General features: G+C 39.3%; 1 protein-coding gene across 3 annotated transcripts in view; it reads left to right on the top strand.

Moving 5' to 3' along the window:
• Positions 1-26829, top strand: part of PAK1 (p21 (RAC1) activated kinase 1) — a 155415-nt gene that overhangs the window by 31672 nt on the left and 96914 nt on the right. The window contains exon 1 of one of the 3 annotated variants that reach the window (XM_060605537.2): positions 12437-12533. The exons of the other annotated variants lie outside the window; for them this stretch is intronic. The gene's annotated coding sequence lies outside the window, so the exon portion shown is untranslated. Of the gene's footprint in view, positions 1-12436; positions 12534-26829 lie in introns of those variants that run through there. 3 annotated transcript variants of the gene reach the window in all.

Below are 26829 nucleotides of genomic sequence, written 5' to 3'. Positions count from 1 at the left end.
TGACCCTTTAATGCTAATGTCTAGCCCCTTGTTCAGGATGATGAGGGCCTAGGATTTAGACAAATAGAATTGAGTGCTCTGAAGTCTCTGTGTGTGTATCTGCCTACCATTCTGACTAGAGCACAATACTTTAAAAACGGAAAGGAAGTGGGGCACCTGGGTGGATTGCCTGAGTGTCTGACTTTGGCTCAGGTCATGATCTCGTGGTTTGTGGGTTCAAGCCCCACACGGGGCTTGCAGCTGTCAGTGCAGAGCCTGCCTCAGATCCTCTGTTGCTCTCTCTCTGCCCTCCCCCACTCACACTCTCTCAAAAATAAATTAAAAGAAAGGAAAGGAAGCAAAAGTAAGATAAAAACAGAGAGGGAGACAAACCGTAAGAGACTCTTAAATACAAACTGAGGGTCACTGGAGGGGTGTTGGGGTGGAGGATAGGCTAAATGGGTATTGGGCATTAAGGAGGGCACCTGTTGGGATGAGCACTAGGTGTTATATGTAAGTGATGAATCACTAAATTCTGTTCCTGAAATCATTATTACACTGTATGTTCACTAACTTGGATTTAAATTAAATGTGTGTAAATATATATATGTGTGTGTGTGTGTGTGTGTGTGTGTGTGTGTGTGTGTATAAAATAAACAAAAAGGAGAAAAACCCAACATAGTAGCAATGACAATGAAATGTTCTCCATCTTAGAATTTCTACCCTATAGTGTTAAAGATCACAAGAACATCTGCAGTATAAAAAACCCCTTTGGCTTTTTAGTTTAGTATTTCATTAAATTTGTTTGAAAACTAATTAATTTGGTGTGTGTGTATGTGGTGGAGATGCAAGATATCTATGAAAATCCTTTGGGAACCACTTTGGGAGTGTCTGTCTAATGCACTGTGTTATTAGGAGTATTGTGCTAATTCATATTGATGTATCTAGCATGATATCCAGAATATATAAGGTGATGAATAAATGCTGCTATTTAAAATATTTAAAGGGGTGCCTGGGTGGCTCAGTCAGTTAAGCCTCCGACTGCGGCTCAGGTCATGATCTTATGGTTTGTGAGTTTGAGCCCCATGTCAGGCTCTGTGCTGACAGCTCAGAACCTGGAGCCTGCTTTAGATTCTGTGTCTCCCGCTCTCTCTGCCCCTCCCCCACTCATGCTCACACGCTCTCTCTCTCTCAAAAATAAATATTTAAAAAATTTAAAATATTAAAAAAAAAGAGGAATTGCAGTATACAAACCCATGGCTCTTAGGCAATACATGGTAAACAGGCAGGTATTTTAAAACATTTCACCTTTTTTTGCTTTTTCTCCCGGAATTAAGACAAGCCAGGGTACCTGAGGTCTTAGCATGGAAAGGAGCAGCAATTTTGTTTTTTTGTAGTTGTGATTATTATGTGTCTGCTCTAGCAGGAGAGAAAGACACTAAAATTATTATAACATTCAATGATGAATGTATAATAGAGGGATGTACAAAGTATTATCCAAGCAAGGAGTGGAAAGGAGGAGAAGAGGCACTGAAGACTCCAGAAAGGAGGTGACATTTATGTGTGGAAGAATGAGCTTCCATTGAGCTTCCACTGAGCTTTACCAGTTTGAAAATGTGTTGAGGTCTACCATTTCTCTGGGCTTCAGCAGAACCTAGAGGACTCCTTCTTTGGGAAGTCATTGGAGCCTATTAGGAACTGAGAAGTTCTTTCGAAGTCTGATTTAGTGTTTTTCTGATGCTGGCTTGGACTTCTCTTTATACCAGTGGAGATCTGGAACAAGACACTTGGCCAGGCTGTTGTTCTTAGTCTGGTTGAGGTTTAGGTACTGTTGTTGTTGTGTTTTTAAAAAATTAATTAATTAATTAACTTACTTATTTTTTAGAGAGAGAGAGAGAGCAAGCGAGCAGGGGAGAGGGGCAGAGGGAGAGAGAGAGAATCTTAAGAAGGCTTCACGCTCAGCATGGAGTCCCACACGGGACTCAATCCCAGGGCCCGGGGATCATGACCTAAGCCAAAATCAAGAGCTCAGGAGCTCAACCAACTGGGCCACCCAGGCACCCTAAGATTCAGGTACTGTTAATGGATGTATGTTAGGTAAGCAGAAAATTATGTCTTCCCTTTCGAGAGCTGCCCGAGTGAATTTTTCGAGATAATTGTTTGGAATCTCTACTTTGTGTCATCCCAGGCAGCTGTGGGGTCTTTAGGACCTAACCTATTTAAGATACCTAAACATTTAATTCTCTTTAATATCTCAGCAATATATTTTTCCTTTTGGAGTAGAAGTTGGCTCTATTTTGACTTGCTACTTTTTGTTTTTTGGTTATTGGGTATCTAAACTTCTTAGTAAGTTCATAGGCTAGAATAGTCTAACACAGAAATAGTGAGTAAAACATTTTTATTACATGAACAACAAATATTATTGTATTTATTTTATGCTACTTGCTGTGCTAGACCCTAGGTATATAAAAGTGAGTAAGATCTAGTTCCTTTCTTGGAGAAGCTCATAGACTTGTGGCAAAGAAAGAGAAAACAATACTTTAGGAATTGTTGGTTGACCATGTACCATTAATCATGATAAGCACTGGGGATGAATGAGAAAATCTCAACCCTTGATGTGCTTATAGCCTAGTGGGAGGTGGTAAGGTGAGAAGGAGCCCTGTAAGCCAGTAACTAATCCAATTAGTGGCATTTATCATAAAAGAGAGAGGGGTATGTGGCTAGCTCAGTCAGTGGAGCATGCACCTCTTGATCTTGGGGTTGTGGGATCTAGCCCCATGTTGGGTGGAGAGGTTACTTAAAAATAAAATCTTTAAAAAAATTTTTTTTAAATAAAAGAGAGAAATGGTATTGTGTGCCCTAAGGAAGGTATCACTTTAGAGTTGCACTAGATGGTCTGTTAGCCCTCTCTGAGTCTCAAACAATATAAGATTCTATGATTTTGTGAATTTTTCACTTATGGGTATCAGAGAGTAAGTGGTATTTTATATACAAAAAACTCATGAAGAAGAGTGTTGGAGAAGACATGAATAGACACTTTTCCAAAGAAGACATCCAGATGGCCAACAGACACATGAAGAAAATGCTCAACATCACTCATCATCAGGGAAATACAAATCAAAACCACACTGAGATACCACCTCACATCAGTCAGAGTGGCTAAAATTAACAACTCATGAAACAACAGATGCTGGTGAGAATGTGGAGAAATGGGAACCCTCTTGCACTGCTGGTGGGAATGCAAACTGGTGCAGCCACTCTGGAAAACAGTGTAGAGGTTCCTCAAAAAATTAAAAATAGAACTACCCTGTGACGCAGCAATAGCATTACTAGGAATTTATCCAAAGGATACAGGAGTGCTGATTCATAGGGGCACATGTACCCCAATGTTTATAGCAGCACTTTCAACAATAGCCAAATTATGGAAAGAGCCTAAATGTCCATCAGCTGATGAATGGATAAAGAAGATGTGGTATATATATACAATGGAATATTACTTGGCAGTCAGAAAGAGTGAAATCCTGTCATTTGCAACAACATGGATGGAACTGGAAGGTATTATGCTAAGTGAAATAAGTCAGAGAAAGGCAGATATCATGTTTTCACTCACATGTGGAACTTGAGAAACTTGACAGAAGACCGTGGGGGAAGGGAAGAGGAGAAAAATAATTACAAACAGCGAGGGAGGGAGGCAAACCATAAAAGACTCTTAAATACAGAGAACAAACCGATGGTTGGGTGGGGAAGGCTGGGGAAAGGGAAAATGGGTGATGGGAATCGAGGAGGATACTTGTTGGGGTGAGCACTGGGTGTTGTATGTAAGCAATGAGTCATGGGAATCTACCCCCAAAACCAAGAGCACACTGTATATACTGTATGTTAGCCAACTTGACAATAAATTATATTAAAAAATGTTAATAAATGCAACTAAAAATGTTAATTAGCAGAATAAAATAAAATAAAATAAAATAAAATAAAATAAAATAAAAATAGCTAATTCCAGTGTAACAGAATTATGGAAGTAGGAAAAGTGATTTTTTGGTTGTTCAATTCTTTTTTTTTTTTTTTTTTTTACTTTTCAAATTTAAAGGGTTTTTATTTACATACACATGCACACACACAGAGGTTTCCTTTCATTATGACTCAATGTGTTTTTTCTCATAATGATGGCAAATTCATATTAATTTCTGTTGTTTTCCTCTAGGATTAAATGTTAAAGAAGGTGGGTACATGTGTACTTTTGTTTGATTTTAGACACAAGAGAATTTGAAATAAGAAAACAAGCATTACTTAGATATTTGATGACCATGACTGTTTTCTCTTCGCCACATTACCCTAAAAGTTGCCACTTTCACTTAGCACAATTAAGCCAAATATCATGAGAAACACACTTGTAGTTGAACAAATTAATCACTCCTTGTGGTAAGGGGGAACACATCCTATGGTGAACCATGGGGTATCTCTGTAAGAAGGTCGAGAAAGGACCTGTTATAGGATTTGGGGCTTTGGTTGGGTAAATTTTGTGAGGGTGTAAGGAAGCTGGTTGTTCAATTCTAAAACAATAGTAGTGGCTGCAGAACATTTTCCAGAAAGTGATCAAGTGAGCAAATGTTTCCTCAATACTTTTTCTGAGACCAGTCTCTCCTTAAGAGTTGTAGATAAAAAAAAAATGTATAAAATGGTGTTTCTGCCCTTGAGAGGCTTTGATTTTATTAGGACTGTAGGATTTCTATGCTAAAAAATTAAACAGTTCCACCAAATAAGCTGGGTACAAACTTGAAGTGTTTAGAGAAAGGTGAATCATTAGTTTCCTTGACCTCCTGTAACAAAATACCACAAACTGGTTGGCTTAGAACAAAAGAAAATTATAGTCACACAGTTCTCGAGGCCACAAGTCCAAAATCAAGGTGTCAGCCAGGGCCATACTGCCTTTGAAGGTGAAGGAAGGATCTGTTCCAGGCCCTTCTCCTAGCTTCTGGTAGCCTCAGGTGTTCCTTGGCTTGTAGATGGACATCTCCCTGTCTTTTCATAGACTCTCTCTCTCCTTGTGTATGTGTGTGTGAACTTCTTAGTAAGCATAGACCAAAATAGCCTAGCTGGAATTTGGAAATTTGTGTCCAAATTTCTCCTTGTAAGGACTCAAGTCATATTGCATTAGGGCCCCCCTTAATAACCTCATTTTAACTTGATTACCTCTGTAAAGACTCTATTTTAAAATAAAATCACATTCTGAGGTACTAGGGCTTAGGACTTTGACATATCTTATTTTGGGAGACACAGTTCAAACCCATAACCATAGGCTTGAGGATTAGGGGAAAGAACTCAGTCAGCTAGGAGTGGAATTAGCAGAGAGAAGTGGAGATACTGTGAGACAAGTCTGTACAGTATCTAAATCCTCATAAGAGGACACTCCAGGTAAATTCATCTTGGTAGAACCAAGGAGTTCTGAGATCCCCAAGCAGAGATATTTAGAGAAAAAAAGATTACTTCAATTTTCTTCTTAGTTGTTTTTGTTCATAGTGTACTTTTGTGGGCAACTTCTTTCTTTTTCTATAAGCACTTTTATTGCTCATGCCACATATCCAATCTTGACCATTAAGATATTGATTGCATGTTGAATAAAAATTTATTCTTAGGTAACAAAAATTAAATTATTTAACTTACATAGTCATTTTTAGTAGTAGAAGACATTTTCTTTGTAAATGTGAAGAATTTATACAAAAAAATGGATGACTTCATTCAAGGAATTTGACATTAGAAAATGAGAGTGGATCATGACATTTCTTAATCTGTGACTCCTGGGGTTAGGATAGTAGTTCTCAAGTTTGGCCACTCCAAGAAAGCTTAAAAATGTATTGACACTTAGATCCCACTCAGGACCAAATAAATTAAATTTGGAGTGGGGGGTGGGGCGGTAAAGGTAGGTATGGGGCCCAGGCATCAGTGTTTTAAAAAAGCTGTCCAGGTTTGTATACTTGGTTGTAGCACTGGCTTAGGGGAGTAAGAAAGAAACCAGATTCTTGTCCTTGCTGTGACCTTTGAACATTCCCTAAAGCTATTGAATCTTATGTACCTCTGAGAATAAATCTAGGTATATTATCTCTGACATGTACCAGCTGTTTAATAACTACGGGCAAGTTACTGGAATTCTTTTTGGATATCAGTTTTCTCATTTGTAGAATGGAGACAGTTAAAACTACTTTTGAGGTTTGCTATGACAATCAAATATTTGCAGATACTTCAGAATGCTTTGTAGATTAAAAGTACTATGCAATATGAGGGTTTAAAATTTTTTTCACTGGTAGATAACTTGCCCAAGATGTTATAACTGCTTGGTGCCCTAGACAAGACCAAAATCTACATCTCCTGAATCTTTTTATTTCCCCATTAATTTGAAAGGTGATTTTTCTTCCTTTCTCTTTCATGTTTTCAGTTCTTTTAGGTTGTATCTGAATGCCTTCTGTATTAGATACTTTCAGGCTACCAGGTATGGTAAGCAGCATGTTGGTTTAGTGGAAAGGACATGGTCTTTGGAGTTGCATGGATGTGAAGTTCAATTCTGACTCCATTACTAACCAAATCACTTTAACCTCTCTAAGTTTCAGTTTCTTTGTATGTTAAACGGAGTATTAAGTGAGAAAATAATGTGAAAGCACTTAGCACTGTGCTTGGTATATAATACCAAACACTGATAATTGTTGCTTTTGTTATTATGAGAAGTAGTGATAGCAGAGAATTCATTCATTCATTCATTCATTCATTCATTTATTTATGAGAAAGCACACATGCACACCCCTGGGGGAAAGGGAGAAAGAGAGTCTTAAGAGGCTCCATGCCCAGCGTGGAGCCTGACGAGGGGGCTCAATCTCAAGACCATGAGATCAGGATCTGAGTTGACATCAAGAGTCGGATGCTTAACCGACTGAGCTATTCAGGTGCCCTGAGGGTAATACTTTTAATACAGTTGAATAAATGGTAAAAAAGAAGCTGTTGCATTTGACTTCACTGAACAGGGTCATCTCCTTTTGGTGGCTTTTGGGAGTGGGCTTGGTGGGATACCTTCCAAAGTCTTTATTATAACAATTTTAATCTGTATAGTTTTATACTGTTTTAAAGATAATTTTACAAACTATTCTCACTTAATCCTCACCATCATGTGCAAAGAAAATATCCCAGTATATTTAACGAGGAAACCACAACTAAGAGAGATGAAGTGACTTTCAACCGGTCACCTTATGAGTAAGCAATAGAGACAAATATTGTTTAAGGGGAAATTCCAACCCTAGATGCCTTGGGTTTTGTTTCAGATGGACTTTTGGTTTCATAATGGGCTTTCGGATGTAAACCCAGAAGCCTTAGTTTTGTGGTTGTATTAGTTATGTACTGTTGCTTCAATAAATTGCCTGTAAAATTTATCAGCTTAAGAAAAAAATAAACATTATCTTACAGTTTCTGAGGGTGAGGAATTTTAGAGTGGCCAAGCTGGGTGGTTCTGGCTGTTATGTCTCAACTGAGATTACAGTCAAGCTGTTGCCCAGAGCTGCAGTTTTCTAGAGGTTCACCTGGGCCTGGTGGATTCCATTCCACACTCACTCATCTGGTTATTGGCTAGCTTCAGTTTTTAGCTGGCTGTTGACAGGCTGGTAGCATCAGTTCCTTGCTCACAACATGGCAGCTAGCTTCCCCACAATGAATGATCTGAGAGAGAAAAGAGCAACCAAAACAGAAGCTGCAGTGCCTTTTGTAATCTAATTTCAGAAATGATATATCATCACTTCAACTGTATTCTTTTGATCACACAGACCAACCCTTCTACTAGGTGGGAAAGGATACACAAAGGTGTGAATACCAGGAGGCAGGGATCATTGGGTACTGTCTTGGAGGCTGGCTACCATAGTTGTAGAGAAACTGAGGCCCAGGCTGTATAATACATAGTTAAGGAGTTAACTTTAATATGCAAGTTTAGATTCTACTCCATGTTCCAGGTATGGTGGATATCAGGAAAATTCCCATGTCTTTAAGGGATGGTTTCTTAGGACACAGGGAACAGGGAATCCTGTAGAAGCCTCTTGAGTCTCATGTATTTACTATTGCTCTTTCTAAGTTGGTAACATAATCATGCCTGTTTTTACAAATAGACACTTTATTGAGTGGTTGGGAGCCTGAGAGGGTTTCTTTGCCATTGAGTGCTACCTGGTGAAATTAACCTTGGAAATCTTTACCTATTGAGAAAATTAGCTGAGGGAACTTTACAAGCCTCCAGCACTTAGTGCTTTAAAAACCCCTTTCACATTCACTTTTCATGTGATCATCTACAAGGAATAGTGTGATGAGATGGGAAATTGACTGCCATTTAAGTCAGTACATCTGAATTTGAGTTCCAGCTTAGGCACTAACTGTGATTTTGACAAAGTCACGTTCTCCCCCTTGACCCCAGTTTCCTTAAGTAACACAAGGAGGTGTAAACTAGAGTCTCAGGGTTTGGAAGTGCAACTTCACAGGCTATTGTGGTGAGACTGGGAAGTGGGAAGACGCTGAGGAAGGGGAACTTCCCCACCTCCTTTTCAGCCAGAGCAGCTATGCATTTACCTGTTTACATATTGTTGTTTCTGTAAGATTTGACTGGAAAAAAGAGTTTGAGAGGCTTTAAAAAAAAAACTTGGAAACCATTGGATTGAATGATTGCAGAAGCCTTCTCCGGGTAAAGACGGAGTTGGTTTTTCTGATGCCATTGGGCAAGCAGTAGCCTGGGGGTCCTGGCCTACTATCCTTTCTACATCTCTATAGATAGAACAGCAGAGCAGTGGACCTAGATGTCTTCTAAGAAATCTAGATGTTTCTGTCGCCCTTTCCCCCTTAGATTTTTTTCCTTTAAGCCAGTAGTGGGAGAGGTGGGCAGTTTTCTTTAAGCCAGTGGTGGGAGAGGGGATGGCTAGTTCTTCATTTTTAATGTGGCATAGCTTCTTCTGGAATTAGGATCCAGATCTGGAGGAATGAATGAAGGCCTTTCTTGGAGAGGCAGAAGTCACTGAACAGGCTTCCTGGGAAAAGAGGGGGCTGGGTGAATCAGCAGCAGGTGAGAAGAACTGGTCTTAAAAGTTGGCCTCTGCCTCTTTAGGATTATATAGATGTAAAAATGCTTTCTCTAGCCTATTGTTGGTCCCCAAGCCCATCTACCTTTTGGAGACTAATAGAGAAGATAGAGGTGGGAGGAATTTCAGATGAATCTTGCTTACAGCAGCTTGGGAGGGCCCTTGTCTTTTGGTGGGTCCAATAGTTTTTATTATTTCCTTGTTGGCTCTAGAAAGCAGATCTTTACTAGCAGATTGAAGTTAGTCTTTAGCCATTTTTTCCGTACTCTCTGTTCTTTTATTTTCCAGGTAGTATTCTTTTTTTGGGATAGAAGCCTGGAAATGAATAGGTTAGTGGAAGGAGGATTGGATTTAGAATCAGTAGGTCTGGACAAAGCTCTGGCTCTCCCACTTACCTGTGTGACCTTGGGCAAGTTTCTTAATCTTTCTCAGTTTGTTTCCTCATATGTAAAATAGGATTGCTGTGAAGATTAAAGGAAGTAAGTAGTAAGGTACTGCATCTGCCCATAATATGTGCTCACTAGGTGATAAGTATTTACAATTATTTTTATATTTACGTTTTTGAGAATTTAGGATAGATGCTAATTATAAGATTACTATTTTATATTAGAGTAACAATGTCAGTACTGGAAAAAGTCTTACAATTCATCTTCTATATTCATTTTACAACTGGTGCATTTTATAATTGGAATTATTCAGGCTCCAAGTCAAGCAGTGAATGGCCCCAGATCACCAATAGAGGCAGCAGGGACTCAGTTTACAGTACATCATTCTCCAATTACAGGAGTGTCTTAGACTAGTCTGGGCAGCTGGGGCTGGGGTAGACATCCGTATAGGTTCCTAACTTTATGCTTTGAGGGCCATTAATCTATGTGTCCTGAGAAACCAGAGGCCACCTTGAGTTGGATACTGCTGGGTAGAGCCAATCTCTTAACTTTCCATTCTCCTGAGAGGTATTCCCTGGTGTGGACCTGGGCCCTTGAAAAGGTACTTCATGGTTCTTTCCTTGGCAACTAAACCTGTCCTTCCCTCTTCATAAAATAAAAACAAATCCTGAAAAGAGTAGACAAGTGTAGCCATGATGTCTCTGGCTGTGAATGACCCAGTGTGCTGGAACTGTAATATGGAAAGAAGGAGGGAAGGAGGCTGGAAAAGTTCAGAAAACTTTTTGAGTATTTTTTCCCCTTCAAAGTGTGCTAAGGGCTATTCCTTCTGTTTCTTTGTGAAGAGAAAATTGTAGAATTTTAGGACTGAAATTTCCTTGTAAGGACGTCTAATACAGCTTTTACCTCATGTTTGAATTTCTTCTGCAAAGTCCTACCAAGTATTTTGCCAATATCTGTTTGCATATTTCCATGATGGAGCGCTCTGTATTGATAGAGACCGTCATTTTCGTGGTTTGACATTTTGGCTCTTAAAACTAAAATCTACTCCTGTGTGGCTTCTAATCACTGGCCTCTCACAAGAAATTTAGTCTCTGGTGGATGAAATGGTGATGTCAGATCTGTGGGCGTACATTGTCAATTCCACATCCAGCTAAGAGGATTAGGCAAGACAGAGCCTAGGAGCTTAGTTCCAGAGCCTCAAATTCATCCTGACGTCTTTGTGAGCAAATGGACTTTATTATAATTATTTAATCTTTTTCATGGACTTGCTAAATTTATTAGTACTAGAGTCACTAGAATTTATTATTAGAATTTATTAGTACTAGAAAGAAACTTGCTGATCATATGGCCTGTTTTTATCATTTTACAGATTAGTAACTGAGTCCCAGAGAGGTAAAGTTATCTGCCCAAAGACACACATAAATCCTGAGATTAGGATTCTGGTCTCCTGGTAGCAAGTGATGGATGTCATTTTATAGACAGCTCTTCTAGAAAAACTGTTATCAAACTCCAGAACTTTTTTTTTCAAGTGCCATGTGGCAGGTGTTCCTTGAGATTTCTATTAGGAGAGAGAGCATCAGTTAAAAATTTCATAGATTTCCATGTAAAAATAACATGCTATTTTTCAGTATCACAAGAGAAGGTTAAGGGTTCTATCCACAAACCTACAGGAGTTCATGTGCCAAATTCTTGAAAATTTATACTTCAAGACACAACTCAGAAATCTTCACTTTTGTGAAGTTTTCTGAGTATTCCCTCCCCCCATCCCCATTTCCTCATGGAAATGTTTCTCATTATGGTTCTCATGCTGTACAGGCAGTGTGGTATGGTGAAAAGAATATGGACATTGGATTCAAACAGGCAGGCTGGGTTGGATTTTGGATTCAAATAATTCATGTAAAGTGCTTATCAGAGTGCTGGACACACAATAAGAGTTCCTGAAATGTTAACTACTGTTATTGTAATTTTACTATTACTCATATCTTATCTCCCCCTTTAACCTGGGAGCTCTCAAGGGCAGTGTGTTTTTTCAAACCATGTAAGTCATAACTCATGGATTGTAGATTTAATGTAGTACATTGGACCACATTTTTAAAAAGCCAAATAGAATAGGCCAGAAAACAAATCAGAACACACGGTATATAGAAAGAGCAAAGTCTGTTTTGTGAAACTTGTATTTCAGTTTTATAGTTATAGATTGTGTGTGTGTGTGTACTGTGTCTCCATATAAATTGCATTCTTACTGTAGGTTGTAGTCAAAACAGTTTGAGAAACCCTGCTTTAGAGAAGAGACTGCCTGCTATTTATATCTTTTATTCACCGGAGCTGGCACAGTGTCTGGAACAAATCTGATGCCTGAAATTAATTGCTTAATATGTGATATAGATAGTAAATGCAATATAGGTTCAGAGAAAGGGGAAATTGTCTTGAGAATCATTTTAGTAACTTAGTTGAGAGCTTAGTTTTCTGATGTCTGAAAGATCTGGGGAAAAGTTGCAGCTCTGCTACTTATTGGCTAAGCAATAAGGCAAGTTACTTAACCTCTCATCATTTTCTTCATCTCTGAAATGGGGAAAATAATTATGTCAGGTTGTGAAGATTAAATGAGATAAAGTTACTAGAGTGGCCGGCACATTATGAGCACTTGCTTAATATTTTCATGGGCTGAAAGCAGCCGTGGGAGGCTTTCTTGAGGAGTAGGCATTTGTCCTCTAAGTACTGGTATGAATTAGACATGAGAAATGTTTGAGATGTCCTGTATGTGGCTGAGTACCCTGTGAAAGCCATCCGTAGTCTTTTTCTCTTACATACTCTTTTTCCATGTTTTTTTCTCACCAAGGTACTCATAGTCTTTTTTTTCTCTTCAAAACCACTTCCTGGGAAGAAAGTCCGATGTCAGCTGTTACAACTTGCCTGTGGCCCCTCCCTAAGGCTAGTTCATTCCCATAGACAGAGAAAAGGAAATACTCCAGGTTGTCTGACTCAAGTTATACTTTCGGGAAGAATGCCTGCATAACCTCGGGAGAGAGTAGAGAGTGGTGGCCAAAGCAGCTGAGCTTGACCCCTGTGAAAAAAGGTAAATAGGAAGGGTTCTTGGCCTCTGGTCCAAAGCCCAGACTGGAGCTCCAGAGGGCAGGTCCTTCTAAAGGTAGGCAAGTGGGAGGGTGGGGAGAAAGGTCACCCCTCTCTCTGACTTCTGATGATACTAGAAAAGAAATAGATCCAAATCTGGGAAGGGGGGATAGGGAGAGGAAGAGGGAGAAGGGTAGAAGGAGTAGGGAAGGGAAAGAAAGTGCTTGCAGAGTTATCTGAGTTAGCTCCATGGAAGGATAGCTAGTCTGGGAGTTAGGAGACCTGCATTCCGGTTCAGGCTTTCATCCTGAATCTCAGTTCTTTTGTAAAATACTTGCCCATTTTAGCCTTGGTAAAGAAAGGGCCTCTCTAAAACCTGTTTCTGTCTGAAACTTTTGTACCTGTTTAATAAAACCTAGAAGAGAGATGCAAGGGGCTCCTGGGTGGCTCGGTTAAGCGACCAACTTCGGCTCGGGTCATGATCTCACAGTTCATGAGTTTGAGCCCTGCATCATCAAGCTCTGTGCTGGTACTTCAGAGCCTGGAACCTGCTTTGGATTCTGGGTCTCCCTCTCTCTCTCTGCCCCTCTCCCGCTGGCACTCTGTCTGTCTCTCAAAAATAAATAAAACATTAAAAAAAAAAACTTAAAAAAAAGACAGATCCAAATAAAATAGCATTTCAGAGGAGGAGGAAGAGAGAACTGTTTGATTTCTTTAGCTATATTGAAGTTTTTCCACCTTGAGACTTGATATTTTGGATCATATAAGTCTGTGTTTGGGCTGGGGGATTGTTCTGTGCCCTCTAAGGTATTTAGCAGCGTTCTTGTTCTTTACCCACTGGATGCCAGTAGCATCTACTCTTCCCTCCAGTTGTGACAAACAAAAAATGTCTCTAGGCATTGCCAATGTCCTCTGGGGGTACAAAATCAACCCTGATTGAGAACCAGTGGTCTATATACATGCAAACTGTAGAGAAAGCTCAAAGATAAAATTATTAATAATAATAGTAATAATATAATTTTATCCTTGTATAGTACTGTTATAAGCCTTCAAATATATTAGCTCATTTAATTTCCATAGTAAACCTAAGAATTAGGTACTATTATTGTTCGTGTTTCACAAATGAGGAAACTGAGGGGAAGAGGTTAAGTGAATTAATGGCAGCTGATGTTTTTATCAGTTGTTATGTGTCAAGGACTCTGCTAAGTACCTTACATATATGTTATCTCATTTAATCCTCACGACCTCATTTAACCCACCTATGAGGTGGATGCAGGGCTACCATAATTTTACAGATGGGAAGCTATAGTGTGCTTAACTCTGTATGAAGCCCTGGGGGTATGCTGGAGATTAGTTTCTAGAGTACTTTTTCCTATTTTATCTCCCAAAATGATACTGTGAAGTAGATAGTATTACCTCCATTTCGTAGCTGAAGAAACTGAGACTAAGGGACAGAAAGGGGGAGAAACTGGTGGAGCTGCCTGGCATTTGTTATATGTATGTTTTATGTTTTTTGTGGTTGACCATGATGCTTCCAGCCACACAAAGCAGCAGGCAGTCAGGTGACATGTGCAGAGAATCCTGAGCCCCTGTTTGTAATGGAAAGAGTTGAGAGGAGCTCCTTCTGATTTGAGGTTTTCTTTTGCACATGTGCTCTCCTAACCCACTTCTTACTTCCTGATTGACATTGGCTGTATGTCACAAGTTGTAATTATGAAATAATTGGCTTGTTTATATTTTTACTGTCTTCTGCAGTGTTCTATTCTGTAAGCTCCATAAGTGTAGACTTATGTGTAAACAGACTGTTTTGTTCACCACAATATCTCAGCACAGTGCCTTGCATGCAGTAATTACTTTTATTTGTGAAATTTCTGAATCAATAGGCATATAGGAAGGGAACTGAGAATCAAATTGATTTATTCAAGATTAGACAGCAATTTGGTAGCAATTTTGGGACTAGGTTTGATTTTTCCTATCCTCAGGCCTAGAATTCTTTGTAAGACATCGTGTTTCTTTCTATATACCTATCATATGATTGGGACTGTATGGTCTTGCTGTGTGGCTGTAGTCAAATCCCTCAGTTCTCCCTTCTATAAACAAAACTATTAAACAACTATTCTTTTCTCAATTTCAATCTTGGTTTCCACTAGTGATGTCCTGGTGTGGCCTCCAATCACAGGATAAGTATCTAGAAAAAACCAGGGAAGCCTCATTCTCCTTGCCAACCCAGAACTTCTGAATCATATTATCTCTCTTGAACAACTACTTCCTATTTCAGTGGTGATGTGGTAAGGGTATACTGATTAAAACAGAAAGTAGGTTTGAATGCAGAGGAAGAAGGCAATTAGAGTATCTACTTATACCCCCTTTTTTATTCAGGACTGCATGCTGAGTGCCTGCTTTTAAACTCAGATTTGGGGGTCTGTTCATTTTCCTTTTAGCTTATGGGAAAATGCCACAGAGTTACTTAACTTAGATGAGAAAAATGTCCTTCTCTCCTTGTTGCATTCATTTTGGTCAGTAAGATTATTTTGGTCTAGTGACAAGAAATATTTATGAAGAGAAAATAAGTATTTTAGGAGATCAGCTGTATGCAAAGCGCTTTCATGTCTGTTTTCTTACCTCATTTCCCAGCCATTTTGTAAAGGTAGTAATTGTTATTATTATCCTAATCTTACCAATAAAGAAAATAGATTCAGTGAGAAGTCAGGGTCATGCAGGTAGTGAGTAGTGGAACCAGGGTTTGAACTTCGGTCTGACTCTTAAGACCAGTGGGTGCTCTTGCCATTTTACCATACTGTGTATGTATGTGCGTGTGTGTGTTTAGCAGCTTTATTGAGATATAATTAACATGCCGAAAAATTCACCTACTTAAGGTGTACAATTCACTGTTTTTTCAGTATATTCACAGACTTGTATCATCATCACCACAATCTAGTTGTAGAACATTTTATCCTCCTAAAAGAAACCCTGTATCCATTAGCAGACTCTTAACCATTCTTCTCTATCCTCATCATCCTCGCCCTAGGCAACTACTAATCTATTTTTTGTCTCTATAGACTTGATTTGCCTATTTTGGACATTTCATATAAATGGAATCATTCAATATGTAGTGTTTTGTATCTTGTTTCTTTCATTCGTGGTTTTAAGTTTCATCTATGTTGCTTTTTTTCTTAAGTTTTATTTATTTTCAGAGCGCATGAGCATGAGTGGGGGAGGGGCAGAGAGAGAGGGAGACGGGGAGAGAGAATCCCAAGGAGGCTCCACACTGTCAGTGAGGAGCCTGATGTGGGGCTTAAACTCACAAGCTGTGAAGTAACAACCTGATCCAAAGTCGGATGCTTAACTGACGGAGCCACTCATGTGCCCCGAGGTTCATCTGTGTTGTAACACGTATCATTTCTTGTTATTGCTGAATGATATTTGGTGATTTTTTGGCCAAATAATATTCCATGGTTGGATATACCACATTTTATTTATTCATTCATCATTTGATGGACATTTGGGTTGTTTCTAATTTGTTGTTGTTATATATAGTGCTACTGTGAGCATTTATGTACAATATCTGTGTGGATGTGTATTTTCATTTATTTTTAAAAATAATTTATTCATTTTTCAATTTACATCCAAGTTAGTTAGCATATAGAGCGACAATGATTTCAGGAGTAGATTTCTTAATGCCCCTTACCCATTTAGCCCATCCCCCCTCCCACAACTCCTGCAGCAACCCTCTGTTTGTTCTTCACATTTAAGAGTCTCTTATGTTTTTGTCCCCCTCCCTGTTTTTATATTATTTTTGCTTCCCTTCCCTTATGTTCATCTGTTTTGCATCTTAAAGTCCTCGTATGAGTGAAGTCATATATTTGTCTTTCTCTAATTTCACTTAGCATAATACTCTCCAGTTCCATCCACGTAGTTTTAAATGGCAAGATTTCATTCTTCTTGATTGCCGAGTATTACTCCATTGTATATATATACCAGATCTTCTTTATCCATTCATCTGTCGATGGACATTTGGGCTCTTTCCATACTTTGCCCATTGTTGATAGCGCTGCTATAAACATTGGGGTGCATGTGCCCCTTCAAACCAGCACACTTGTATCCTTTAGATAAATACCTAGTAGTGCAATTGCTGGGTTGTAAGGTAGTTCTATTTTTAATTTTTTGAGGAACCTCCATACCCTTTTCCAGAGTGGCTGCACCAGTTTGCATTCCCACCAGCAGTGCAAAAGAGATCCTCTTTCCCCGCATCCTTGCCAACATCTGTTGTTGCCTGAGTTGTTAATGTTAGCCATTCTGACAGGTGTGAGGTGGTATCTCATCGTGGTTTTGATTCGTATTTCCCTGATGTGGAGTGATGTTGAGCATCTTTTCATGTGTCGGGTGGCCATCTGGATGTCTTCTTTGGAGAAGTGTCTATGGATGTCTTTTGCCCATTTCTTCACTGGATTCTTTGTATTTTGGGGGTTGAGTTTGATAAGTTCTTTATAGATTTTGGATACTAACCCTTTATCTGATATGTCGTTTGCAAATATCTTCTCCCATTCCGTCGGTTGCCTTTTACTTTTGCTGATTGTTTCCTTTGCAGTGCAGAAGCTTTTTATTTTGATGAGGTCCCACTATTTCATTTTTCTTTTGTTTCCCTTGCCTCTGGAGATGTGTTGAGTAAGAAGTTGCTGCGGCCCAGGTCAAAGAAGTTTTTGCCTGCTTTCTCCTCAAGGATTTTGATGGCTTCCTGTCTTACATTTAAGTCTTTCACCCATTTTGAGTTTATTTTTGTGAATGGTGTAAGAAAGTGGTCCAGGTTCATTCTTCTGCATGTCACTGTCCAGTTTTCCCAGCACCACTTGCTGAAGAGACTGTCTTTATTCCATTGGATATTCTTTCCTGCTTTGTCAAAGATTAGTTGGCCATACATTTGTGGGTCCATTTCTGGGTTCTCTATTCCGTTCCATTGATCTGAGTGTCTGTTTTTGTGCCGTGTTTTCATTTATTTTAAGTATATATTTAGGAGTGGAATTGCTTGTTCATATGGTAACTGTTTTTATCCTTTTGAGGAACTTATAGACTTTTTGCAAAAGAACTGCACCATTTTACATTCCCCACAGCATTATATGATGGCTTTTATTTCTCCACATCCGCACCAACACTTGTTATTATCTTTTTTTTAATGTTTATTTATTTTGAGAGAGAGATAGACAGAGAGAAAGCGAGTGAGCAGGGGATGGGCAGAGAGAGGGGGAGGGAGAGAATTCCAAGCAGCCTCTGTACTGTTAGCACAGAGTTCAACTCAGGGCTCAATCTCACAAACTCTGAGATCATGACCTGAGCTGAAATCAATAAAGTCACTCAACTGGCTGAGCCACCTAGGCACCCCGTCTATCTTTTTTATTATAGTCATCCTAGCGGGTGTGAAATCTAATTATGATTTTGATTTGAATATCCCTAATGACTAATGATGTTGAGCAACTTTTCATGTGCTTATTGGCCATTTGTATATTTTTGGACAAATTTTTATTCAGATCCTTTGTCCATTTTTAAATTGGGGTGTCTTTTTACTATTGTAGACTTACCTTGGAAGGCAGCTATGCTCACCATGATACCACCAATGCTATTGTAGGCATACCTTGGAGATACTGTGGGTTTGGTCCCAGACCACTGCAATAACATGAACGTTACAATAAAGTGAGCCAAATGAATCTCTTTATTTCACAGTGCATATAAAAGTTATGTTTATGGGGCACTTGGGTGGCTCAGTCGGTTTAGCATCCGACTTCGGCTTAGGTCATGAGCTTGTAGTTCTTGAGTTCAAGACCTGCATCGGGTGCTGCGGTGACAGCTCAGAGCCTGGAACCTGCTTCAGATTCTGTGTCTCCCTCTCTCTTTGTTCCTCCGTTGCTCGTGCTCTCTCTCTCTCTCTCTCTCAAAAATAAATAAAGATTTAAAAAAATTAAAAAAAATATGTTTACATTATACTGTAGTCTATTAAGTGTGCAATAGCATTATGTCTAAAAAAGCAATGTATGTACCTTAATTAAAATACTTTATTACTGGGGCACCTGAATGGCTCATTTGGTTAAGCATCCAACTCTTGATCTCACCCAGGTCTTGATGTCAGGGGTGTGAGTTCAAGCCCCACGTTGGGTTCCATGTTGGGCTCCACGCTGGGTGTGGAGCCTATTTAAAAGAAAAAAATACTTTATTACTAAAAATGTGTACCATCATTTGAGCTTTTAGTGAGTTGTAATCTTTGTGCTGGTGGAGGGTCTTGCCTCCCTGTTGATGGCTGCTGACTGATCAGGGTGATGGTTGCTGAAGGTTAGGGTGGCTGTGGCAATTTCTTAACATAAGACAATGATAAAGTTTGCTGTGTTGATTGGCCCTTCTTTCATGAACGATTTTTCTGTGGGATGAGATGCTGTTTGCTAGCATTTTACCGTTGGTAGAATTTCTTTCAAAATTGGAGTCCATCCTCCAAAACCCTGCTGCTGCTTAATCCATTTAGTTTATGTAATATTCTAAATCCTTTCTGTCATTTCAAGAGTCTTCACAGCATCTTCACCAGGAGTAGATGCCATCTCAAGAAATACTTCCTTTGCTCATCCGTAAGAAGCCACTCCTCGTTTGTTCAAGTTTTATCATGAGATTGTAGCAATAAGTACAGATGTGGTGGAAAGAGCAAGAGAACTAGAGTTACAGGTGGAGCCTTAAGATCTGATTCACTAGAATGGTGAATCCTTTCTAGTGGTTTTCAGGGTTTCTTTGCCCAGATTTATCACAAGAATCAGCATCTATAGTAGCCTTACAAAATGTATATCTTAAATAATAAGAATTGAAAGTCGAAATGACTCCTCGATATATGTACTACAGAATGGGTATTGTATTAGTGGGCATGAAAACATTCATTTCATTGTATGTCTTCATCAGAACTCTTGAGTGACCAGGTGCGCTGTCAATGAGCAGTCATATTTTGAAAGCAATCCTTTTTTTCTGAACAGTTGGTCTCAATAGTGGGCTTAAAATCCTCAGTAAACCATGTTGTAAACAGATGTGGTCTCATCCAGGTTTTGTTCCGTTCATGGAGCACAGGCAGAATTGAGTTAGCATGATTCTTCAAAGCCCTAGGATTTTCAGAATGGTAAGTGAGCACAGGCTTCAACTTAAAGTCACCAGCTACATTAGCCCCTAGCAAGAGAGTCAGCCTGTCCTTCGAAGTTTTGAAACCAAGCATTGACTTCTCCTCTCTAGCTATGGAAATCCTAGATGGCATCTTCCTCTAATAGAAGGCTGTGTTGTCTATATTGAAAATCTGTTGTTGAGTGTAACCACCTTCATGAATTATCTTAGCTACATCTTCTGGGTAAGTTACTGTAACTTCCACACCAGCACTTCATGCTTCACCTAACACTTTTATATTATGGAGATAGCTTTTCTCCTTAAATCTCATCAACCAATCTCTGCTAGCTTCAAACTTTATTCTGCAGCTTCCTCACCCCTCTTAGTCTTCATAGAATTGAAGAGAGTTAGGGCTTTTGTCTGGGTTAAGATTTTGCTTAAGGCATAGTTGTGGCTGATTCAATCTTCTGTCCAGAACAGTCAGACTTTCTCCATATCAGCAATAAGGCTGTTTCACTTTCTTGTCATTTGCATGTTCACTGGAGTAGCACCTTTAATTTCTTTCAAGGACTTTTCTTTTGCATTCACACCTTTGCTAACTGTTTGGCACAAGAGGCTTAGCTTTTAGCCTACCTCAGCCTTCAACATGCCTTCCTTACTAAGCTTAGTCATTTCTAGCTTTTGATTTAGATTGACAGACATGCAACTTTCTCTTTCACTTGAATACTTAGAGGCCATTGTAGGCTTATTAGTTGACCTAATTTTAATACTGGGAGGCCCAAAGAGAGGGAGAGAGATGGGAGAACATTTGGTTGGTGGAGTGGTAAGAACACATGGAACATTTATCGATTAAGTTCTGCATCTTATATGGGTATGGTTTGTTGTACCTCACAGCAATGACAATAGTAACATGAAAGATCACTGGTCACAGATCATCAGAATAAATATAATAATAATGAAAAAGTTTGGAATTTTGTGAGAACTACCAAAATGTGGCACAGAGACACAAAGCAAGCAAATGCTGTTGGAAACATGGCACCAATAAACTTGCTTGGCACCGCATTGCCACAGATCTTCAATTTGTAAAAATTGTCCTCACAGGGTGTATGAGGTACAATAAAACAAGGTATGCTTATATTGTAAGAGTTCTTTATGTAGTGTTACGGTCCCTTATCAGGTATATGATCTACAAATATTTTCTCCTGTGGATTTTCTTTTTGCTTTCTTGCTTTCACTTGCAGTACAAAAGGTTGTAATTTTGCTGTTGTCCAATTTATTTAGTTTTTCTTTTGTTGTTTGGGCTTTTGGTGCCATATATGAAAAATAATTGCCTAGTCCCAGGTCATGAATATCTATACTTAGGTTTTCTTCTAAGTGTTTTATAGTTTTAGCTCTTACATTTAGAGCTATGAATTACTTTTTGCATATGATATGAGGTAGTAGTCCAACTTCATACTTTTTCAGGTGGATAATCAGTTGTCCCAGCACCGCTTGTTGAAAAGACTGTTATTTTCTCATTAAATTATCTTGGCACTTTGTCAGAATCATTTGACCATAGATATAAGAGTTAATTCCTGGACTCCCAATTCTGTTTCATTGATCTACCTCTCTGTCTCTATGCCAGAATCACACTGTGTTCATTACAACTACTTTGTAGCAAGTTTTGAAATTGGGAAGTTTGAATCTTCCAGCTCTGTTCTTCTTTTTCAAGGTTGTACAAGTCTTACACTTCTTTTATTCTTTTTGATGCTATTGTAAATGTAATGAAAAAAATTTTTTTCAGCTTTTGGATTGTTCATTGCTCATGTATGGAGATATAGTTGATTTTTGTATTGATCTTATATCTTTTGTATTAGTCTTGTATCCTGCAACCTGGTTGCACTCGTTTATTAATTCTAATAGTTATGTGTGCATGTGTGTGTGTATGTGTGGACTCCTCAGGATTTTCTATATATAAGATCATGTGACCTCAAATAGAAATCATTGTACTTCTTCCTGTCTAATCTGGTTGCATTTATTTATTTATTTATTTACTTATTTATTTATTTTGTCTAATTGCTCTGGCTAGAACCTCTAATATAATGTTAAATAAAGGTGGCAAAAGCAGATATTCTTTTCTTGTCCTGATTTTGGGGAGAAAGCATTCAATTATTTACCAATTTAAGTATGATACTAGGTGTGGGTTTTGTTGTGGATGCCCTTTATCACATTAAGGAAGTTTCCTTCTATTATTGGTTTCTTGAATGTTTTATCATGAAAAGCTGTTAGATTTTGTCAAATGCTTTTTATATGTCAGTAGAGATGATCTTACACTTTCTGTTCTTTACTCTGTTAATATGGTGTATTGACTGATCTTTTTTGGACGTTAAACCAACCTTATGCACCCTGGATCACACTGTGTTTTATGAGAAGTATTTTTGGGGTACTAACTGGTTACCAAGCCTGTGGAAGTACACACATGACTAAGATGTTTTGGGGCCATTCACTATAGTTTTGGAGACAGAAAAACACGTAGGTTTAAAGTTGAAAACACAGGAATACGATAAAGACAGCATCTTGTGTTGATATGTGATGGACAGTTACCAGATGAACTCTACAGTGACCTTATTTTCAGGCCATTCAGTGACAGTAGGGTTGGCATAGTGAAACTCTTTTGTCCTCAGATACGTCCTTTCCCTTCTCCAGGTCTTAGATTCACTGTCTGTACATGGGAAAGTTGGACTTAGTGGTATGTAAGATTCCCTTTAGTTAAATAGCATGTTGTGAAATTACTTGCCTTCTGTGGGGCTTCCTTTACTTAGGTCCTTCTGAAAAGTTTGCTGTTTTGATAAATTCTAAGTGGCTGGGTAGTTAGGTGCCCCTTCTTATTCTGATTCTGAGTCGAGCAAAGATGCTTTGCTCCGTTTTAGTTGTCCTTAATCACACTCCCATCTCAGAGAGATTATTTCTTTTCATATTATTCCACATTCTGGTGAAAGGAGATAGCCCTTGAGAAGGGCCATTTCCTTTAGCAACACAAGCTCTGTGAGGGGCAAAGGCTTCTGGAGAGGGGGTTGGGAGTGTGTTTCAGGCTCACCTGTACATTTAACTAACTGTTAAAATTTGGCACATCAATTCATTCTATTCTTGTTTCCATTGCTCATCTGTCAAATTGAAAAAAGCGTACCACTATTATTACATAACCTTTCAGGGTAGTTATGAAGTGTAAATGATAGCCTAGATGCATTTAAAACTGTGTGTACACATTAGTTATTTGCAAAAGGTGGAGTTGCAAATAATATAGCAAAAATAATGTAAATAAAAACCAGTGTAAATATTAATGGTTAATATTAAACCAATGTAAATATTAATATTATTGTTGTAAATAATAATACAAATAATAGCAAAAAGTTACAAATAATATAGCAAAATGTAGCTAAACGATAGGTATGTTTTAAACCCCTACTGTTCATGACACTTTTGGTAGGTACTTTAAACATTATTTCTCCAGCACTTTAAAATTTTTTTTTTTTAACGTTTTATTTATTTTTGAGACAGGGAGAGACAGAGCATGAACAGGGGAGGGTCAGAGAGAGGGAGACACAGAATCTGAAACAGGCTCCAGGCTCTGAGCTGTCAGCACAGAGCCCGACGCGGGGCTCGAACTCCCGGACCGCGAGATCATGACCTGAGCCGAAGTCGGCCGCTTAACCGACTGAGCCACCCAGGCGCCCCTCCAGCACTTTAAAATAAAAACATTATCGCCATTTGATAGGTGAGGAAATTCCAGTTCAAAAGGGTTAAATAATCAGGTCAAGGTGGCAGAGTCAGGAATCAAAACTGGATCTAATTCCAGAGTCCACATTCTATTATATGTTGCTGCGGTTGTCTCATTACTTTGATGTTCAGTTTGGTAACTTGCTCAAGATGGTGTTTTCTAGGCTTCTCTACTGAGAAGTTACTCTTTTATCCTTCATAATTAAATAAGTATTTTGTAGGGAGGTACTATGAAACTATGTAAATATCCTTTTCTGTGCCAAGCTGTCTATATATTTATTTGTATCCATATGGACTCAATGGCTTCCTGTTTTATTCGGTAGGTAGTAAGCTATTGCTATTATTATTTATTTTGATGCTCAAATTCTCCCTGATTTGGCCAGTAGGAGCCCCATTCAAGTTGGCTTCTGTCTACTTTTCACATGTCCCTGCCATTCTTTGACCACTCCTTTGCTTTCTGGCCCAAGAAAATATTCTAGGCTCATCTTGTGCATTCTCAGCCCTAGCCCTGGAATAAACCATTTTACCAAGGAGCCTTTCATTTCTTTTAGTGGTAAGTGGTATTTAGAACCCAAGATCTGGCTGCTAGGTATGCTTGTTTCTGTTGGGCTTATGCTGCTCCCAGGCCCTCACAATAGACATAGTGAGGAATTGAGGTTCTAACTCCCCATTACAGGCTCTCTCCACTGTATGGATGCTTTCCTTATCCTGTGTGGGCTTCAATACCCTAGACCAGGCTGCTCTGTCATGGACATTTCTTCTTTTTTTTTCAGCTTGGGTTCTGAAATGTGTACCAGGTACCTTCACCCTCATATGGATGCCCTCCTCACTATACTTAGATTCTTATATCCCACACCAGTCCATCTACCTGCTCTGTGCATGGATGCCCTTTTCACTTTGTTTGGGCTTCGGTTCTCCTTACCAGCCTGCTTCTCCTCCACCCGCCTCCGCAGTGCAGATTCTCCTCACCCTGTTTAGGCTCTGATCACGATGTTGGCTGCCCTCATCATTTTTTAACTGGGCTATTATAACACAGTAGCTTCCTAACAGTCTTACTGCTTTTAATCTTCCCGTATCTTTCACAGTTCTGCTAGAGTGATCTTTCTAAAATAGAAGTCAAATCATGCCACTGTTCTGTTTTAAAAATTTATAATAGTTCCCCTTGCCTGTAGAGTGAATTCCAAGTTCCTTAGACTGGCATGCAGGGCTCTCCAGAATCTGACCCAAATGTGCCTTTCCTGCCTCTTTTCTTTCTTTTTTTCCCCCTATTTTTTTTAATGTTTATTTGAGGGAGAGACAGAGAGAGAGAGAGAGAGCAAGCAAGCAGGGGTGGGGCAGAGAGAGAGAGGGAGACACAGAATCTGAAGCAGGCTCCAGGCTCTTGAGCTGTCAGCACAGAGCCTGATGCAGGACTCGAACCCATGAACCGTGAGATCATGACCTGAGCTGAAGTCAGACACTTAATCAACTGAGTCACAGAGGTGCCCCTCCTGCCTTGTTTCTTATTAACTCCTCTGTGCACCCTGCACTCCAGCCATGGTCATTGGCCATTCCTTATGTACCTATGCATGTACTCTTCTAAGTTTTTGCCTTTGTCTTCTCCTTTCCTTGGCTTAGCTAACTCTTTTCTTTGGTATATGACAAAATCCCTTTGGATGCTTGTTCAGGTTTCTGGTGTGGACTATCACAGCCTGAGTACAGTATAGTCAAGAGGGCATCTATAAAGGGAAGAGGTTGCCTGGTGAAGCCTCTCTGACCTCCATCCATAGTCAAAATCAATCCCTTCCCCCCCCCCCCCCCCACTTCTGATGAAATACTTACTTCATTCTTCCTGTTTTCATGATTGACTTTTATCTGTTGCTCCTGATTCATTGGCTGCTCTTTGAATTCACCTAGCACATGGCACGTATCTAGTAGACTCTTAGGGAAAGTCGGTAGAACTTGTTGATGACTTCTGAGTTGTGAGTCTGTTGTTTTTCATCTGAAGTCTTTTTACAGGTCCTGCTGAGGTCCAAGAGGCTCAACTGCACGCAAGCGTTTGGGTTGTGGTACTGCTGGGTCAGATGCCTCCCTGTGTCAGAGCTCATTCTGAGAAAATTAAATATTCACACTGCTCTTCTTTTTTGTGCATTCCAAATATATCCTTAAAAAAAAAATTCTCTACACTCTCATCCCAAATAAAAGACTTTCTGGCTACATGTATATGGGTATCTATGGCTGCAAATAATGGCAGCTACACAACTGTACCAAAAAAGCCTTCCCCAAACTGTATGAAGGACAGTGTAATGACAACATGTGTCTTTTAACAGCCTGTCTATCATTTAGTCTGTTTTTGGAGAGGCATTTAGGCTGAAGTGTCAGCAAAGGAAGGTTAAACTTTCTCAATGACTTACTAATCTGTATTGTTCGGGTGCAGGAAGGGAGAAAAGAAGTGTCACTGGTTAGGTTCCTTGCAGAATATGTGGGTGTCTAGGGAGGAAGAAAACGATAGGGGATTGTATTTTCATAGGTCTCACTGCCAACCCCACTTACTCTAGTTGTCGTCACTGTCTTCTCTTGTTCTACTTATACCCTCCTCTGGGCCTTTGTCCAGGCTTTCTTTTTTCCTTTTTCTTAATTAATTAATTAAATGAGAGAGAGAGAGAGAGATGAGAGCGAGCAGGGGAGAGCAGCAGAGGGAGAGAGAATCTTAAGCAGGCTCTACCCTCAGCATGGAGCCTAAATGGAGGGCTTAATCCCACGACCCTGGGATCATGACCTGAGCCAAAAGAAGAGTCAGACACTGAACCAACTGAGCCACTCAGGTGCCCCCAGGCTTCTCTTTTCTAAGTTTGAACTGATTTCAAAGACTAGGCTTTTTTCCATGCTTTATAATCATGACAATGAATGGCAAAAAAAAAAAAAAAAAAAAAAAAAAAATTGTTTACTTTGACCTTTCCTGTCAGATTTTTAGTCTAGTTAAAATAATTTCAAAATTGAGGTCAAGGGGAACCTGGGTGGCTCAGTCGGTTGAGTGTCCGACTTTGGCTCAGGTCATGATCTTGTGGTTCATGGGTTCAAGGCTGGCATCAGCCTCTGTGCTGACACCTCAGAGCCTAGAGCTTGCTTCAGATTCTTTGTCTCCTTCTCTCTCTGCTCCTCCTGACTTTCTCTCTCTCTCTCTCTCTCTGTCTCTCAAAAACAAATAAACATTAAAAAAAATTTTTTTAAATTGAGGTCAAAACATTTTCTAACATACGTATTCAGTTTTTAGCTCTTACGGAGGCAGGGCACCACAAGGATTGCAGTCAAGCTTACCTACAAGGTACTTGTACTTACCTAAAAGGCTAACTTTTAGTTTGATTTTGTCTGAGAGACAATGTTCCATCTGCCTAGTGGTAATTGAAATTAAAGAAGAAGAAGGCTTTAGTTTCTCTACTGTTGGGGAA

This window comes from Panthera onca, chromosome D1 (genome assembly GCF_046562875.1).
Source record: "Panthera onca isolate mPanOnc1 chromosome D1, mPanOnc1 haplotype 2, whole genome shotgun sequence".
NCBI lineage: Eukaryota > Metazoa > Chordata > Mammalia > Carnivora > Felidae > Panthera > Panthera onca.
The sequence above is the reverse complement of the archived record's forward strand: the minus strand, read 5'-3'. Positions and strand labels throughout refer to the sequence as shown.